The sequence below is a fragment of the Tribolium castaneum genome, chromosome 11 (assembly GCF_031307605.1).
Source record: "Tribolium castaneum strain GA2 chromosome 11, icTriCast1.1, whole genome shotgun sequence".
NCBI lineage: Eukaryota > Metazoa > Arthropoda > Insecta > Coleoptera > Tenebrionidae > Tribolium > Tribolium castaneum.
The window spans coordinates 2,487,751-2,496,512 of record NC_087404.1 but is presented as its reverse complement, the minus strand read 5'-3'; the positions used below and the strand labels follow the sequence as shown (position 1 = coordinate 2,496,512).

The window sequence follows — 8,762 nt, the reverse complement described above, 5'->3', positions numbered from 1 at the left end:
AAAATGCAAGGTGTGATTAATTCATATAATTATTGTTAACAGTTTTTGTGCTTCTTCGTATAGTAAAAATACAAGTTGTGGATAATTCATAGGTATAATTATTGTGACAAAAGTGAAAAAACGTAGGTTTGTCTGACACAGTGAGCTCTTTAGCTAAACGTTCTATAAATTTAATTCGTGAATACATTAGTAAAATTAAAACTTTAGATGAAATTAATTCGTTTTCGAAATATATTAATAGGAGTGTTAAAATAGTTAGCAAAGCTTTGATTAATAAAATTCATGAAACAAACACTCATGAAAATCCACATTCTTTGGAAGCCAGTCTTGCTCATTTGAAATACTATCGACTCAAATTAAAAAAAATTAAAAAAGACTTACTCAACAATAAAAGCAGTAAAGTTGGTCAGGGATTATCAAATGTACCGAAAAAAACACTTGGTCAAAAGGTTTTATGGGAGGATTTAAATTCTTGTTTTAAAGGAAGAATTCGTTCAGGTTTTATTTCAAATATTCATATAAAAGATCCAGCAATATTTTTAACACGAGCATATAAAAGTTTTGTATTAAAAATTAAAAAAGAATTAGCAAAGTCAATGCTTAAAGTAAATGTTATGTTTTCAGCTAACTTCATACAACCATCTACGTTGGAAATAGATTTAAAAACATTTGCAACTAGAAATAATCATATAGATTCAACAACTAATATTAGAGAATGGTATCATGAAAATGTAGTTAGTGTAATATTAAATAAATTAGAATCATTTGCTGAAAAAGATAGTGGTTGGGCGTTATATGAAATTTTGGGATTAAAGGTAAATATTAATCAATATGATCCAATAAAATTTGGAAATAATTCAAGTTTTGTGGAAGTACCGAACTTTATTAAAAAAAAACGTTGTATAATAAATGTACAGAATAATGATCAATTTTGTTTTCTTTGGTCAGTTGTGTCTGCATTATATTCTGTAAAAAATAATCCCCACAGAACATCATCATATCCAAATTTTGAAAACGTTTTAAGGTATGATAATATAAGTTTTCCAATAACAATTAGAGATATTGAAAAATTTGAAATAATGAACAATTTATCAATTAATTTATATTGCATTGAAGAAAAAAATACAATATTTCCGGCACGTTTAAGCACTTATAATAAAAATAATGATAAGAATATTCCTACAATCAATTTACTCATGCTACCAACAAATAATATGGATGAAGAAGAAACGCATCATAATAAAAAATTATATTACCATTTTGTATGGATTAAACATTTATCTCGCCTTTTATCACATCAGTTGTCTACTCATGAACATAAAACATTTATTTGTGAACGATGTTTAAATTATTTTACAACCGAAGACATTCTAACCAAACATAAAATTCACTGTCAAAAGCTTAATCAGTATTCAGTGTCATTACCTCGCGATACATCTTTGAAATTTAAAAATCATCTTTATAAGGAAAAAGTGCCATTTGTAATTTATGCTGATCTCGAAAGTATTTTGGTAAAATGTTCTCAAATTGATAATAATATTCACAGTAAAACTATTCCTTACCAAAAACATATTGCTTGTAGTATAGCTTATTACTTAAAGTGTTCATATGATGACTCGCTTTCAAAATTTCAATTATATCGTAATCAAGATTGTATTCAGTGGTTTGTTAAGGAACTAAAAGACATTGCCGAACAAAGTGATAAAATATTTAAAAATAAATTACCCATGGAAAAACTTAGCTACGATCAAGAACGTTCATATAAAGAGTCCAATATTTGTCACATTTGTAATAAAACTATTGAATCAGATCAAATTAAAGTTTGAGATCATAATCATTTAAACTGTCAACAGCTTTTGCCGGTAATATTAAATTACTACCAATAAATAAAGAAAAATATATATCGTTTTCCAAATCTGTGGGAGGTACTGATGTCACTTTTCGATTTATAGATTCGTTTCGTTTTATATCTAAGAGTCTTGATCAACTTTCATCAAACTTAAAAGCTGAACAAAAAATAATAACACGAAAATTCTGTAAAACAAATGAAGAATTTAATTTATTAATAAAAAAAGGGGTATTTCCATATGACTATGTTGACAGCTGGGATAAACTCAATGAAACAATATTACCATCAAAAAAAGATTTTTATAGTACAATGCATGAATCTAATATATCTGAAGATAGTTATAAACATGCAGAAACTGTGTGGCAGACATTTAAAATTCAAACATTGGGAGAATATAGTGATCTATATCTACGTACTGATGTTATTTTGTTGGCTGATGTTTTCGAAACTTTTCGAGAAACATGTTTAAATACTTATAAATTAGATCCACTTCATTACTTCACTCTTCCAGGATTAACTTTCGATGCAATGCTGAAATCTACTGGAATATGTTTAGAGCTATTAAGTGATATAGATATGATAATGTTTATTGAACGGGGTATTAGAGGAGGTGTTTCACAGTGTAGTAATAGATACGCAAAAGCCAATAATCATTACATGAAAGATGGATATAATTCAAATGAAGAACTTTCATATCTCATGTATTTTGATGTCAACAATCTCTATGGTGCCGCAATGTCTCAATATTTACCTTATGGTAACTTTAGATTTTTGGAAGACTTTAACATTACAGAAATTTTAAATACATCAGATACTTCCAATGATGGTTATATAATTGAATGTGATTTAGAATATCCAACTCCTTTACATGATTTACACAGTGACCTACCTTTAACACCACAACATTTAAAACCACCAAATTCCAAATCAAAATTAGAAAAATTGCTTTTAACATTGTTTCCAAAAATTATTTATATAGTCCATTATCGCAATTTAAAAATGTATTTAAGACTTGGTTTAAAAATTACTAAAGTACATCGCGTCCTAACATTTAATCAGAGTCCATGGCTTAAGGAATATATAGATTTAAATACACGCTTAAGACAGCAGTCACAAAACGAATTTGAAAAAGATTTTTTTAAACTAATGATCAATGCTATATATGATAAGTGCATGGAAAATGTACGTAAACATAAAGACATTAGAATTGTAACTAGGTGGGATGGTAGGTACGGTATGCGCGATTTAATTTCAAAACCCAATTTTCATAGTTCTGTTATATTTGAAGAAGACATGTCGATAGTTGAAATGAATAAATTAAATGTGGTACTAAATAAACCAATTTATGTAGGTTTTTGTATTTTAGATATTTCAAAAATATTTATTTACGAATTTCATTATGACTATATTAAAAATAAGTTTGGTAATAATGCAAAATTGTTGTACACAGACACCGATAGTTTAATATATCATTTTAAGACGGAAGATATTTATAAAAATATTAAGGAAGATATTCATCGCTTTGATACTTCCGATTATAAACTTGATAATAAATTTAATATCGAATTAAAAAATAAGAAATGTCCAGGGCTCATGAAAGATAAAAATCATGGCAAAATTATGCTTGAATTTGTTGGGCTTCGATCTAAAATGTATTCCTATACAGTTGATTCAGACACTGAAGATGAAGAGCATGATTATGATGAAGTAGGTCCAGCTATAAAACGTAAAAAATTTGTGAAAAAGTCGAAAGGGTGCACAAAATCTTCAATAAAACATATTACATTTAATGATTATAAAAAATGTTTATTTGATTTAGATATATTTCGTAGCACGCAAAGACTCATTCGATCTAAAAAACACTCTGTGTATTCTATAAAACAAGAAAAAGTGGTCTTAAGTCCATATGATGATAAACGCATATTATTAAGAAATACTACGGATACAAGACCTTGGGGATATGCTATTAATCTAACGTGAAATATAGAGGAGCAGTATATGAAACAAATTCTTAAAAAAAAATAATTAATAAATAAATAATGAAACGATACATAAATTTACTACTTGGTAATCCAATGTGAAATAAAGGAAAGTGATCATACGAAGAAAAAGAAGGTAATTACATCCGATTAGAATTGCACTGTCTTATGTACATACATACATATATAACATTTATATTATATACATACAGATGTATATATGACAGTGCAATTCTTATCGGATGATAGTTGTAGCAAGATGGAACATCAACAGTGTCAGGAAGAAGAATCAACAGAAAACTTATTTATTAAAAATCGATGTTTTCATATTGAATATGAAGAATATGAAGCATATCGACATGTGCAGGAGATCAACCTTTACAAATCAATAAAAAAGTATCACAAAGAACAACCTATGGTAAGATGGCTGCATAATTTCAGACAACGCTTGGTTGTGGTTTGCACGAGCATATGAATGACTGATCGATCTATATTTACTAGTGGAGAAAAAACTAGAGATGGATAAGTATATTAAAGAATTAATGAATCTTTTACAGCAAACAAATCGAATATACATTAATTTCAATGATGGATAACATTCTAACAAAACAAACTAAACAGTTTAAATTTTATTTTTTTGAATTGTTAAGAAATAGTTCAGATTCTTTGGCAGATGATGAACTTTCAAAATATTATCTTGTTGAAAACATTAAAAATAATTATAAAACTATAAATGAATGTATTAATACATTTGTTTGTGAAGCTGCTTATTTAGCTAATTATAAACCATTACGATCATTTTTTGGAACTTTGTTTCTGTTTGATTTATCTTTTAAGTTTAATCCATTGGAGAATCAAAGACATCAGGACATTTTGGATTGGTTAAAGAAAAACATTAGAAAGGGTGAGGAAAATCCTGAAGCACATCTTGGCTGGACTACTGGAGCAGATTCAGCACGTTGGCCTTCCATGAAATTGATAGATTACAAAGATACTGTAGTGAGACCGTGATTGATGATGGTTGATCGATGTTTAAATGATTTACAACTTATTTTAATTGATTTATTTAATTAATCTTGAATTTTACTTTTGTTTTCTTTTTTCGAAATGGTTTGGCTCGTCTAGTTAATTGATACGCTACATGATCATTTCACTTACCTACGTTGTGTTGTTTTGATGTACGAAGTCACTCTTATAATGATATCGTAATTTGATCTTAATTCTTATCAGAAAGGGTTCCGGATTTATCCGTAACGCAAGTCCGGATTCAAAGTAGTGTCAAAACGCATGGGAGAAGAAATTTAAACCACAAGTTTCCTCCAAAGTTATTTATTACAAGAATAATGAATATTCCGTTGGATGGATTACAATAATCAATGGTTATGAAAGTTTGATCAAATTTGGCCAATTGTTATTTGTTTTTGTATAGTAATGTCGTCAAAACATATCTCAGAGTCGTAACCACAATTCGTTTGAAATTCCAAGTAAATAGTTTCGAAGTTGCTGAGTGATACGAAAAAGTTTTATTGATATGATATGACGTTAATATTTAACATGAATTAATTTAATTCGATAATGTCCAAATAAATTAACCTACGTTTCAGATGATATTGTTCGAACTCATAGGATCTAGGCAATTGACAACGCGTTTCTAAATTACTTGTACCAAAGGCGGATTATAACATGCTCGCGGAATCTTTGATACGTGCATCGCATTGAATTTTGCGCCCTAGTGCCGAAATTCCGTCTCCGGTAAAAGTCAGGTGATCAACACCTAGAATGAATTTCGAATAAAACCCGGACATACAAGCTTTTACAAATCAATCTGAATAAATGTAGAAGTAATTTCTCTCTAAAGTTTTCCGTCCACGAGCTTTGACAAAGACTTGTGCAGAACTTTGCCATGTCGCGATATCAGTTTATTACAGATAATCACGGATGATTATGTCTGCTCGATCGTCCGTAGTAGCCTGCAAGTACGTGGAAGTACTTGCCGTTGGGACGGGAATTACAACGTCCATTCTAAGTACAACGGGCGGAAACTACGACCTGCCACCGCGTCTTAGACCTTGTTAAAGTTGGGGAAGAGCGTCCCCGGGGACTACGACTCTTCCCATGAAGATGGCCAACTCACGAGCCTGTAATTTCTGATCTGGACGCAAAAGAGAAACACTCTTTTGCTTTATCGCCTAACGCGTTGCGGAAGAGAAATCGTTCTACTCTAAACCTATCCTTAACTAGCAACAAATCCTTCTATTTCGTAATATTTTGGTGTATGCAACCTTAAATTATCTGTGTACAACAGTTTGAATAGCACCGTGGGTTTTGGATTTAGACTTTTGTTGTAGTTGAATATTTGTTTGATGCCGTTTCACTCAAATTTGTCGTAACAGATTTAGAAGTTAGAAGCAAAGAATATAAAGAACTTTTAATATTGTAATTTAAAGGTGGGATGGTTGAATTGAAAAATATGAAATTGTTTGTTGCGAGTTATTTTAAGTTGAAAATGATTTATTTAAAATTTATATAGCTGACGTAAGACGAAGCACAAGAATTTAAATAATTACTGGTCTTTTCGGCATTTCCGATGCTTAATAACTTGGTGGTTACGAGAGAATTTATGAAATGAATGATAATGATCACTATTTCGAAATGACTTAAATGATTTAATATTATAATATTAAATGAATAAAAAATTAATTAATCCTTTTGAGGGCCTACCTAGAAATTTTAATCCTCCTAACGCAGGGGGTTAGCTGCTTCCCAGGTGTTGTAGTTCGCAGCACTACCTAATCGAACGAACACTAAACTTGTCTCGTTTTTAACTTACTCACTAATCACTAACGCTATCACTTAATTCAAGAATTTAAATTAATTTAATTTAAAATTACGCTTAAATGCACTTAGTACAATTTAGACGCACTAAAAGGTAAACGAAGATGTTTTTTAAATTTATAAAAATTTAAAAGGGCAACACGACAATCGACTACCTCGAAAGACCGTCAAAAATCGAATCCTTCCTAAAGTCAAGGGCTCATCTTGCGTAAGCTACACTAACTCGCTTACCCCACTACCCTTGTTAAGTAGTTTCCACATATGCGAAATTTTGCAAATTTGACTCTTATGATGTCTTGGCATTTGATCAAACCTTGTTTAACTTTCTAAATATTATTATTAATTAACAGCTGGGGTGTTTTCCGATTAACAATTTCATTATAATTAAACATTAAATTTGGTAATCGTCGATCTGAACTGAATACAATACAAGAACGCTATGGAATTTCCCCAAATATCCTGAAAGAGAAATTAAACTCCAAAATTGGTTGTTGTCAGGTCTGAAGTTGTTTTTGGGAACACAATGAAATGAATTTTGTGTAACAACAAATTTTGTTTGTTTAAATAACACAGAAAATATAAGGAAGAACCCCGTGAGGAAACTGTAATTTTGGTCGTACTACCCCTTGTTAGATGTCGCCCCCAGTACTACACCGGTACTATTTTAACATTTCCGCGTTTTTCTCCAATTTCCTTAGGGATTTTCCTGTCTACTTTCCTCTTAGGATTATGTTAGTAACGGGCAGCAATCGTGTCATGCAATTTTTTTGCTTACAATAATTTAATTAAATAGAATGATTTATACATCCGAATTTCGACGGCTGCGCCTTAAATATTAGGGTTAAATTTTACATCAAAATGTTCAGAAAAATTTCGCGTGTTTTTCTAAACTACTGGTTTCGTGATCTGATGTTGATTTAACAAAGAAAACGTTAATTTCGCTGCAATTTCTTATAAGGAATGCACATGTGTGCTTGTAATTTGATATTCTTTTAAAAAGCTCTGTTCTGTAACGAATTTGTCAACACCCCCTATTCAAGCGGCACTTGACCAACGTCGTTTTGGCTATACTAATCTAGTTAACAGACATGAATTTCAATCGACCAATTCGTTCTTGAAGTTTTGCAACAATTTGTTAACAATTACGCCGAATAAAATAAATTATTCAATTTTATTTGATGACTGGAGTACACTGCATAAAGACTCAACTTTTTGGTACGAAACGTTACGGGAATTTTTGAATAAGATGAAATTTTGATTCTTTCTCGAGTTGTTTACTGATCATCAACGTGCCTTAAATTGGCTCATAAATTCCTTTCTTTTTGAAACGTGACTAGTTAATTTCTAAACAAAATTTTGGATTTAATTTTAGGTTTATCAATAAATTTTGGCTATTTTAAACGAAAGTAAATTAATTATGCTTTTGTGAGAAAATCATTGGATTAGCTGGGCGACTGTGGTGCAGAGCCAGGCCGTCGCCAACCCCCATATCTTTGCATATCCACTTGTTAAAACACATGGCCTTTCGACCACCCAATTTGGCGATTTATAACGTTTTTAACAGTTCTTGGAAAGTTTCGTGGGAACGATAATTTTCTAAACATTTTAATGCTAACAAAGGAATAAATAAGTTAAATTAAAATTTGTTGCAACTTTTGAATTGAAGTTGAATTAATATTGTCAAAGAACTAAACGTTTAAACTGACTCCGAATATTTTGCGCTGGTTAATAAAAAAAAATTTTAAATACCGCGATCATCACATTCGCCCCCTGTCTTGCGTTGCTTCGTAGATGCAGCGTAAGACACCGCGTGTAGGTTTGCTGTCCTCTGGTTGGTGGTCGGAATGGTGGAATCACCAGATGGTGGATGCGCCCATAATGTCAGAAACGCTCGAATTGGTAGATACGCCTCGAGATTGGCCCTCATGAACTTCTTGCGGTTTTATTTTAGTCGTCTCGTCGGTGGTAGAATTTCAAATTTGTCATGTTGTATACACCTTTAATTTCGTTCGTCACTGGGTCGGCGATTTGGTATGTGTTTGGATGAGGCTTGGCGATTATTTTGTACGGACCACTGTACAAAGGCATGAACTTGGCGA

General features: G+C 31.0%; 1 long non-coding RNA gene across 3 annotated transcripts; it reads left to right on the top strand.

Moving 5' to 3' along the window:
• LOC107399019 (uncharacterized) lies at positions 1-4,800 on the top strand. 3 transcript variants are annotated; one of them, XR_010335703.1, is made up of 3 exons: positions 1-126; positions 4,078-4,246; positions 4,666-4,800. It is a non-coding gene; the product is annotated as an uncharacterized LOC107399019 (long non-coding RNA). The 3 variants fall into 3 exon arrangements; XR_010335704.1 differs by lacking the exon at positions 1-126 and adding an exon at positions 137-815; XR_001575705.2 differs by lacking the exon at positions 1-126 and adding an exon at positions 2,830-3,964.
• Positions 4,801-8,762: the final 3,962 nt, after the last annotated feature.